This window comes from Manis javanica, chromosome 15 (genome assembly GCF_040802235.1).
Source record: "Manis javanica isolate MJ-LG chromosome 15, MJ_LKY, whole genome shotgun sequence".
NCBI lineage: Eukaryota > Metazoa > Chordata > Mammalia > Pholidota > Manidae > Manis > Manis javanica.
In genome coordinates, this window is record NC_133170.1 from 24,336,469 (window position 1) to 24,346,340 (window position 9,872).

At 42.4% G+C, this 9,872-nt stretch overlaps 1 protein-coding gene across 2 annotated transcripts in view; it reads right to left on the bottom strand.

Annotated features, from left to right (window-relative positions):
• The window catches only part of RIMKLB (ribosomal modification protein rimK like family member B), a 161,802-nt gene extending 152,580 nt beyond the window's left edge, over nucleotides 1–9,222 (bottom strand). Inside the window, exon 1 of one of the 2 annotated variants that reach the window (XM_037008737.2) lies at nucleotides 9,097–9,222. The gene's annotated coding sequence lies outside the window, so the exon portion shown is untranslated. The remainder of the gene's footprint in view (nucleotides 1–9,096) is intronic. The other variant, XM_073223887.1, reaches the window with a different exon arrangement.
• Nucleotides 9,223–9,872: the final 650 nt, after the last annotated feature.

Consider the following 9,872-nt stretch of genomic DNA (forward strand, 5'->3'; position numbering starts at 1 on the left):
GATTTGATAGGAATCCGTATTTTATAATCTCCAGTGTTCACTTACTAGTGTATAGATATTCTGCCACTTTAAGGAATTGAGAAAATTCCAGTAAAATGAATCTAGCAGAGGGGTTGGCAAGCGTCTTTCTTTGAATGTCTAAAAACTTTCCTCCTACTACCAATGAATTATGAAACACTAGACAATTGTAAAGGCTACGCAATCTGCTGGAGAGAGAGCCTATCAGTCAAACATCCACCAGGGAAAGAGAACCAGTGGAAGACACATACCAAGAACTGGCTTACATGAGCGTGGGAGCCAGCCAGGCAAGTCTGGAATCAGCAGCACAGGCCCTCAGGAAGGGATGGCAGGAACTCAGGGGCAGGAGCAGATGCTTCTGTCCATAGGTGGAATTTCTCTGCACTGTTCTGTCCTTAAATACTTGAAGCTGATTGGATCAGGCCCACCCAGATTATCTAGATACTTCCAGTCAACTAACTGTGGACTTTAGACATATCTGCCAAACATTACAGAGCAACACCTAGATCAGTGTTTGATTAAATAACTGGGGGCCCAGCCACAGTTGAGGCATAAAATACATATTCATATCCACACATGAAAAACGAAAAACAAAAGCACACATGTCACAGAGAATTAACATTTTTGCCAGCCGACCTCATGCTCGTCCTGGTGTGATCACTTGGCATACCTTGCCTCACCCCGTCACATTGATGTAACCCAAGGCTGGCTTCACGCAGGGGGCTTTAAACGTAACTGGGACTCTGAAGTCTACTTGTAGTGTAAATCACTTAGTTTCAGAACAGAGACTGATTCAATTTACTTGTTATTTTGTAGCCACATGTATTCAAGTGACAGGAAAAGTGAGATGGTCCAATGACAGGCTACCTTTTCATCTCTTTTTTAGGGACCACATGGCCTCTGTGTTGGTCTCTAATGTCCCCTTTTTTCCCCTAAGGGTTCCTGTGTTGACACCCCCTTAGTAACTGACTTTCTCGGCTTCCTCAGCATCTGCCCCATGATACCTTAACTTGCAGCATAGATGCTCTTATTTTCTCTATTTTTCATTCTTAATTCTTATAGCTAATTGGTGATTTTTTTTCAAGTTACTCAAAGAGGGACAATTTAATTGCCCCAAAGAATCATTTGCTCATTCAAAATATGTTACTAGTAAGGTTGTATATCAGTGGGAATTAGAAATGAGAAGCATAGAACAGTTTATAAAGACTTGATTTGAAATGGTGAATGACTAGGGATGAAGGTTCCAAGGGGAGAGTGAATAAAATGCAAACTGCAGGTTTCTATGCAGACCAGAACTTTGCTCCTTCATGATAGCTGTGCTTGAGAGAAATATATCACACCTGAACCCGTGGGTCCCACCTGGTAGGCCCAGTCCTTGCCTAACTGGCTGTCTATCCCATCCCTTGTCCCATAAGACCATGTGACTCGTGCCCATACCTAATAGCACTTAACCACCAAACTCAAAGCCTGAGCACCAGCTTCTCATGGTCTCCCTGGAACCCCTTTGGCTTATTTCTTTCCTGTCTGTGCTCTAAACTCTAGTCTCATTAAATTGCCTTAGTTCTAATCTCTGTTGTTCTAAGATTTGAATCTGTGTGTCTATTGCTGAAATTTACATCTTGGTTCTCCCCTACCCAGGCTTAGCTCAGCCCTTCAGGTTTGGGCAAAAGTTGTTGGTCTTGGTAGGAACAGAACTCTACGTCAAAACTGTGAAATCGAACTCCACTTTCTGGTGACTCTGACCGGCCAACTGGTCCTATTTCCCTCTAGCAGAGAGAGGGAGGAGTCGTTTGTTTCTGTGCCAAGTATTTTTTGAGCACCCACCCAAAAAATACCCAAGTGTTTTTTTGCTGAACTTTGTGATAGGTGCTGGCACTAACAAGTTAATGAGAAAGTGTCTTTCCCTTTAAAAAAGGGAAAGACCAATCATTACACACAATCTGAAAGAAGTACACAGACATATTCAGACATATGCATGGAGGAGGTCATTTTAGTTAGCCTGAAGATTCAAAGAAGGCTTTCTAGAGCGGGATACCCTTGAACTTAACTTTGTTTCCAGTTTTACATAATTTTCTAACTTAAGTATTATGTACATAGAGGAAAGTGCATGACTCATAAGTGAGAGTTTGAGAATGTTCATACACACATGACAGACACCAAGATCAAGAAACAGAACATCACACTCCCCTCCTGCCTCCTCCCAGCCCTCCTGCTTAAATTAAAAGTTAGTAGTGAAACGTGGTTAGATACATGTGGCAGAGAAAACAGCCTGTTTGACTCTGGAGAGGTTCAGAGTAGCACAGAAGGTTTAAGGATATGTAACTAAATGGTGGAAGAAGAGGCTGGTTGGAGATAATCTGATCTCTTCTACCCACAGGACTGATTGTGAAAAACCCTGCGTTAAGTTGAGGAGTTTAATTTTTATTTATTATTGTTTTTAAGTGAAGTTGACAGGGGAGGTATTTAATCTTTAAATAAAAGGCTATAGAATATCTGAAAGAATTTTTTTAAAGGGAGAATAACTTGATCCAATTTGCCATCTAGGCACATTCTGGCAGCAGTACAGAGGATGAGGTTCAGACTATCAACAGGACACTGGGAAGTTTCTTACTTATTGCAGGGGGGCCTGGATAAAAGGCAGGGCTGGAGTCCTGGGAAGGGAAGGGGCTGGTGAATACAAGGGAGTAGCAGCTCCCTTCAGATAATTAGATGTGGCAGAGGCTGTAGTTGAAAATAACTCCTAGGTTTCCAGTTTGAAGAATGACTCGATGGTAATCCCATCACCAAGAGAGAAAAAAGAAGAGGAAATAAAGAACAGGGTGGTAAAGACCATGAGCTTATGTTGAGACTTGCAAAAGCAAATAAATGGCTGGATAGAGAGGTCTATCTATCCCCTCTGGATAGAGAGGGCTGGAAAAAAATACATTTGGTAGCCATTCAGCCTTATATAAATTAAATGAATCCTTGCACACATATGAGATCCCTAAGGAGGAATGTGTGTACAGTGAGAATGATAGAGAACTGAAGAGCACAGACATGGAAAATGCAGGAAGGGAGAGAAGAATCTAGAATGAGTCTCAGAAGAGATATCCAGGAGAAAAAAAGACAACCAAAGGATGATGTAGGTGGAGGAAAAGAAGTAGGGAGTTTTCAGAAAGATGGAGTGTCTTTCTGAATAATTCCTGATTGGTTTTAACCATATGCGGGTAAATAAGAAGGACTTCAGTGGATTGGTGGACAGACTGGGTTGAAGAATGAATGGGCAGCAAAGAATTGGGGATCACTAGCAACGATCAGAAACTGTTCTTTCATGACATTTGTGTATGAGAGAGAATTATAGGGTCTGTATTGTTTTGTTTTGTCCATTATTTTCTTAGAAGATTATCTGAAACATATTAGGCCCCTTATGCATATCTTGTTCTGATTGATTGAGCTTCTTCATGGGGCTGCAGGTCAAACTCATCAACAGATCCTTAATTCTGCAGAGATTGTTGGCAACCAGGCTGTAACTCCCTTACCTGGGAGGCCACAAATAGTAAATAAATATGTGCTGGTTCCACGGAAAGCAAGGCAGCTTTCTCTGTTACGTGGTGGAGCAGGTTCACAGTGGGCCAGGGGATAACTCAGTCCACTAGTCAAGAGCAAATCTGTCTGGTCTTAGTGACTGGAGGGGAGGTACTATACCCATCAAAAGTTGAGAATTACAACAATCTATCACTCCTGAGAAATGTGGGGAGAGTAAGAACATCAGGCAATGTGATAGACTAGTTTATAGCCTGGAGTGTGAGCTCTCCTAGAGCTTACGAGTTGTTCATGGGTCTAAAGACTATTTATAGAGACTTAAAAGTAAACAGATGCCTCTAAAATACCCAGCTCCCCTTTGCCAAACTCCTGCAAAAACAAAGTACATGAATGTTTCAATGTCATCAAAGTACAACATACCAAGTAGCCAACTATAACTCAGCTCATATATAAACTTAATGTTACATATAAGTATAGGCAGTTGATGAACAGTAGCATCCCCCATATTGTATATATTTAAAAATAACTTTTCTATTTATCATGATGCTTTGACACCTTAACAAACCTTGCTGGCTGAGGAGTGGCTGCCCCTTCATAAGGGGGCCAATTCTTAGTGATTGCAGGGACTCAGCCGGCTCTTGGTATGCAAACTACCCAATCCAGAGCCAGACCTCCTCTATCTGGCCCCACACCGAGGAGGCAATATTCCTCCCCCTTAATCATCCCAGGGCCAGCTACCAAGCAACTAGGAGTCATCCCTAAGGGTTAAAGCCCCCTAAAATTTCTCAAACAAGCCAATCCTGACGTGTTTACCTTGTCCGGCCTTGTTTTTCCCTTTGGAAAACCCAATAAAGGCTCCGGGCCAAACCTCCTCCCTCCTGTCTTCTGCCTCCTGACCATCCTGGTGTTCTTCCATGTGGTCCTCTGTGGCATTCTGTGCTCCTGTTTCTAGGACCTGTGAGTAGAACCTTTCCTAAATCTCTCTGTCTCCTCTTGTGGATGCCCTTGACTAATGATCTCAAAAGAGAACATAAAACACCCCCTCAGAGAAGGACTGCCTCTGGCCTTTAGGTCGTAAAATAGTTCCTAGTTGTCTCCTTGATCCATCACTCATGAGTCTATCTTATGCATGCCTCTTTCCTGAGACCATGGGTGCATCTAGTTGATGAAACTGAGAGCGCCTTCATCCCTCACCCAGGTCATACACAGATGCTCCAGGAAGCCCTGGCCTTCCTCTGACTCCTTGGCCACTTCTAATATATGATGCAATAGGAAAGGTTTGTGACCCAAAGACAGAATCTGGAGACTTGTTCTCTCCATAGGTGGGTATACAAGGTAGCTAGGTCCCGCTCCAATAGGTGTCCAAGTGGAGGGTGGTATCTGCTTTATTCCCGGCTCTGTCAGCCATAAGAACAAACAAATACATGCATCCACACACTGGTTCACAAAGCCATGCCTATACAATCCTACAAAATTAAAAGCAAGAACGTTTTTTCTGTTGATTTCATAAAAACAGTCAGAATCCTGGCAGGAACACAGAGAAACACACCTTAAGTATTTACACTGAGGACAGGGCTTAAGGGAGCCAAAAAGACCATGACGTGTCCTGGAGCCAGTGACAGCTCCCGAGCTGGCCCATCTCTCGGCTGAGAGGCCAGGGGGTGGTGCGGTCAGCAGGACCCAGAGGGGCTGGCTGTAGCAAGACAGCCAGCTCAGGACAGAATTTGTCTGAAGTCACCACCAGAGGGGCTGGCACAAAGGCCGACTGGCTTGATGCATAGCCAACTGTTCCAGCCTTTGGACCATGACATCTGCAGAGCACAAATAACAACCTCTGAGTACTAATCAAATAAAATCTGCCCCTCGGGGCTTAGAGCTGTTACGCTCCAGGAAACTTTTGTTTCTTTTTCCTTCTATTTTAAATCCCCAGGGGATTTCATGTACCCTTGATCATAGATAAGATCTGAATCCAAAATCAAGCCAAGAAGGATAACAAAATAGTGAAACCAGTGAGCCACAGATGATAGCAAAGGACTTCATGAAGGCTGGTGAAGTTGGGACTACATCAAACTAAAAAGCTTCTATACAACAAAGGACACCATCAGTAGAACAAATAGGCATCCTACAGTATGGGAGAATATATTTGTAAATGACATATCTGACAAGGGGTTAACATCCAAAATATATAAAGCACTCACATGCCTCAACACCCAAAAAGCAAATAACCTGATTAAAAAACAGGCAGAGGATATGAACAGACACTTCTCCAAAGAAGAAATTCAGATGGCCACTAGGCACATGAAAAGATGCTCCACATCACTAATCATCAGGGAAATGCAAATTAAAACCATAATAAGATATCACCTCACACCAGTAAGGATGGCCAGCATCAAAAAGTCTAAGAACAACAAATGCTGGAGAGGATGAGGAGAAAGGGGAACCCTCCTACACTGCTGGTGGGAATGTAAGCTAGTTCAACCATTGCGGAAAGCAATATGGAGGTTCCTCAAAAACTAAAAATAGAAATACCATTTGACCCAGGAATTCCACTCCTAGGAATTTACCCAAAGTAAACAAGATCCCAGATTCAAAAAGACATATGCACCCCTATGTTTATTGCAGCACTATTTACAATAGCCAAGATATGGAAGCAATCTAAGTGTCCATTAGTAGATGAATGGATAAACAGGTGGCACATAAACAGAATGGAATATTATTCAGCCATAAGAAGAAAATAAATTCTACCATTTGCAACAACAAGGATGGAGCTAGAGGATATTATAGTCAGTGAAATGAGCCAGGTGGAGAAAGACAAGCACCAAATAATTTCCCTCATTTGTGGAGTATAATGAAGCAAAACTGAAGGAACAAAACAGCAGCAGACTCATAGACTCCAAGAAGGGACTAGTGGTTACCAAAGGGGAGGGGTTGGGGAGGGAGAAGGGCATTATGATTGGCACACATGGTGTGGCAGGAGTCATGGGGAAGACGGTGTAGCACAGAGAAGACAAGTATTGACTCTGTGGCATCTTACTCACTGATGGACATGACTGCAGTGGGATGTGGGCTGGACTTGATAATATGGGTGAATGAAGTAACCACAATGTTGCTCATGTGAAACCTTCATAAGATTGTGTATCAATGATACCTTAATAAAAAAAGTTTGGAAAAAAATAAAAGATTGGTGAAGTTGAACTAGGTCTTAAAAACACAGAATCAGGCAAGCACAGAATGATAAAATTAGAAGGAACCTGTGGTGATCATCTCCTTGGAGTACAAACTCCCACACTTTTTTCCCCTAAGATTTCAATGACTATTTATTCCTAATGAAATGTTTTTGTGTTAGTTCACATACAGAGGAGATTTCATAAATGTGTACTACAAAATAAATAAGGCAGTAGACAGCAATGGAAACAGGAGCTCAGAATTCCATCCTGTGACCCAGGATAGCTCAGTTGTCCCATAATTTTAATGTATTCAAGTTGCCAAAACCTTTCTTTGGCCCAGTATGTGGTGTCTGCTCACAGGCTTCTCTTGACATTGGCAATCCTGCTGTAAAACAGTTATTCTAAATAATCCAGTGTATTTGTATGAAGGGTTATAATTTATGTCTGCTAATTTAAGAAGCTCAGTTTGAGAAACTGCCTTGTTTTTTCAGTTGCAGAGGATGCTAGTTCTCGGCAAGCAGAGGGTCTCCGTGAAGCTAACTGATAATCAGTAGCACTAGAAACGTGCATAGAATCCTTCTTATGTTGTGTAAAAACTATGTACTTTTTTGTGGGTAGGTCAAAATTCACCTTCCAAGTCTGTACACAAGTACAGATACCTATAGGTTCACCTGCTCTGAATTCTGGGTCAAGGAGGTACTTATGAAGGAAATGATTCAGTTTGGTGAGTCCTCTGTCTCCAGTTTTGTCTGTGACTTTATGGGGTTTATTTGCTCTTTAGTAATTACACAGCGAAGCTGGGCTGCCCAAGCACACAGAAAGGGTTCCCTAAGGCTGCTGATTCCAAGTATAATGAAAGGACATACTGTTATATTAACTCACAGAACAAGAGTCCATGGCTTGTGTCCACCAGGGGATATTTTTGAATTGTAAAATCTGGAAGGACATAGATCTGACATATAAAGAAAGTTGTAAGGAATGTTCTTTTTGTCACAAACAACTACTTCCTCTTTAGTGAGGCAGTGTGGTTTCAAACTCAGTAGCTCTGTGAGCTGGGTAAAACCATTTGAATCTTCTGTGCCTCAGGGTTTTTGAATGAACCACTTATAGTAGTACCCGGTGCATGGTGAGCACTATATATATATGTATATACATATATATATATATACATACACAGAGAGAGAGAGGAAGATGGAGAGAGAGAGAGAGAGACTGTTTTTATTATTTCTCCCCATTCAACCCAATACATATAATCAAGTACATAAAAAACTTTGCCCCTATCTGTTTACAGTGCTGCCTCTGCTAGGTTTCCCAAGCAGCCGTGGTATATTTGGAGGGAAAACCATCTATAACTTTGGAGCCTAGGGGGAAAAAGTCAGGAGTAGAGACACAGTTGTGAATAATAAACCATAATAGCTGTCACTTACTGAGCTCACTATATTCTAAACCATGCTAAATGCTCTGCATGTGTTGCCTAATTTGCATCTCATAATGACCTTATGATGCAGGTACTTTCTTCTCCCAATTAGAGGAGGGGACTGAAGCAGAACAGGGGAGGTACCCTGCCCTAATCACGCCGCAGAGTAACAGAGCTAGAATTTGAGCAGTCTAGAGGTTCCAGTCTGTTCTCATAAATACCAGACATCATGGAACATTTACATATTGTAGGATTGGCTGATATTCAGCCAGTACAACAGAATGCAGCCCAACTGGTTGTCTGACTGGCTGGTGCCTGTTCCGATTTATCTGGGGCTTCGGTGATAGCAGTTGTTAACATATGATGACTAGCTCTCTTGATTATAGGTGATAGTTGAAGCCCTGGAAATGGATGAGATCTCTTGGGAAGTATGTTTACACAATATAAGAAAAGTCGCATTTGAGCACCAGGAAAGCAAAGGTGGGGTAAGTCTTATTCACTGCTATATTCCCAGATTGGATTCACTCAACTTATTGAATGAATGAATGAGAGGTAATAATGTTAGAAAAAAGGTGTTTTAGGGGTGGACAGAGTAGGAAAAGCCTAAGAAAAAAACTGAGAAGACAGGATCCAGGAAATAACATGTCATGGATGTCAAACCGTCCCAAGAATAATGTGGTCTGACATGTGAACACTGCAAACAGATCAAAGAAGATGGAGATGAAAAGAACCCATCAGTGTCCTTAGCACAGGTTTTCCTGCAAAAAAACGGATGCAGGAGGGTCCATATAACTAGAGAGTAGAGGGAGGGTTACCTTTTTTACCTGACATTTAGAGTTTCATTAATGACATTTTGAAAATTCTGATAGATCTTTAACAACCCCACAAAATTACTCTAAAGTTCATTTAGTAGAAGAAACACATGAGAACACCAAGAAAATTCTGAAAATGAAGACCAGCAGTGGGGCTTACCTCTTTGTTCCTTGATCTTTCTACTTTTCTACTCTCAGCGGCAGACCCCCTCGGCAATGCTGTCAGTTGTAGCAGCTTTGCTTTCAAAATACTTAATCCATCCTGTTTCAAACTACAACATACTGTATTCTTCAAGCTTCAGTGTTTAAATATACCCACCACACCTATTTCATGATCTTATCAAGATTTCCAGTTGGTTGACATTCCTACTTTTCCCAACCCACCAGCCCTCTCCTTTCCTCATTTTCTTTCTTATCCAGCTCATACGCAGACTCATCTGAAGCTTGTTTGCCCTTCACTCTTTATGTCCCCCATCTGCCAAAACCCTGCATCTGGCTAACTCTAACCAGCAATCAGTCTGCTCTAATTATGGGAGCTCAGTGCAGCTGGCGAATGCCACACACTACCGCAGATGAAAGACCATAAATGCGCCCCATCCCCAATGAGCCCTTATAACCATACAGGATTAGCAAACAGACTTGATTGCTGTGGATAAAATGAGAGTTCCTATGGCCAGGATTCTCATCTGGCCCTGGTTGACTAGCTCACTGCACACCTGTGGGCAATACATGGCTGTTGACTCTATAAAAAGAGCTCTGCCCAGTGCTCTGGGCACGACACAGTGGCAGGGCTGCAAGGCTGCAGGAGAGCAGATCAGAGGATGGAGTGGTGGCAGCGCTGAGGGCAGAGGACGGCTGGGCGGACACAGGGGTCCAGAAGAAGAGACTCGCTTGCTGCATACAGACTCGCTCTGAGTGAATGGGATTCTAGTGATT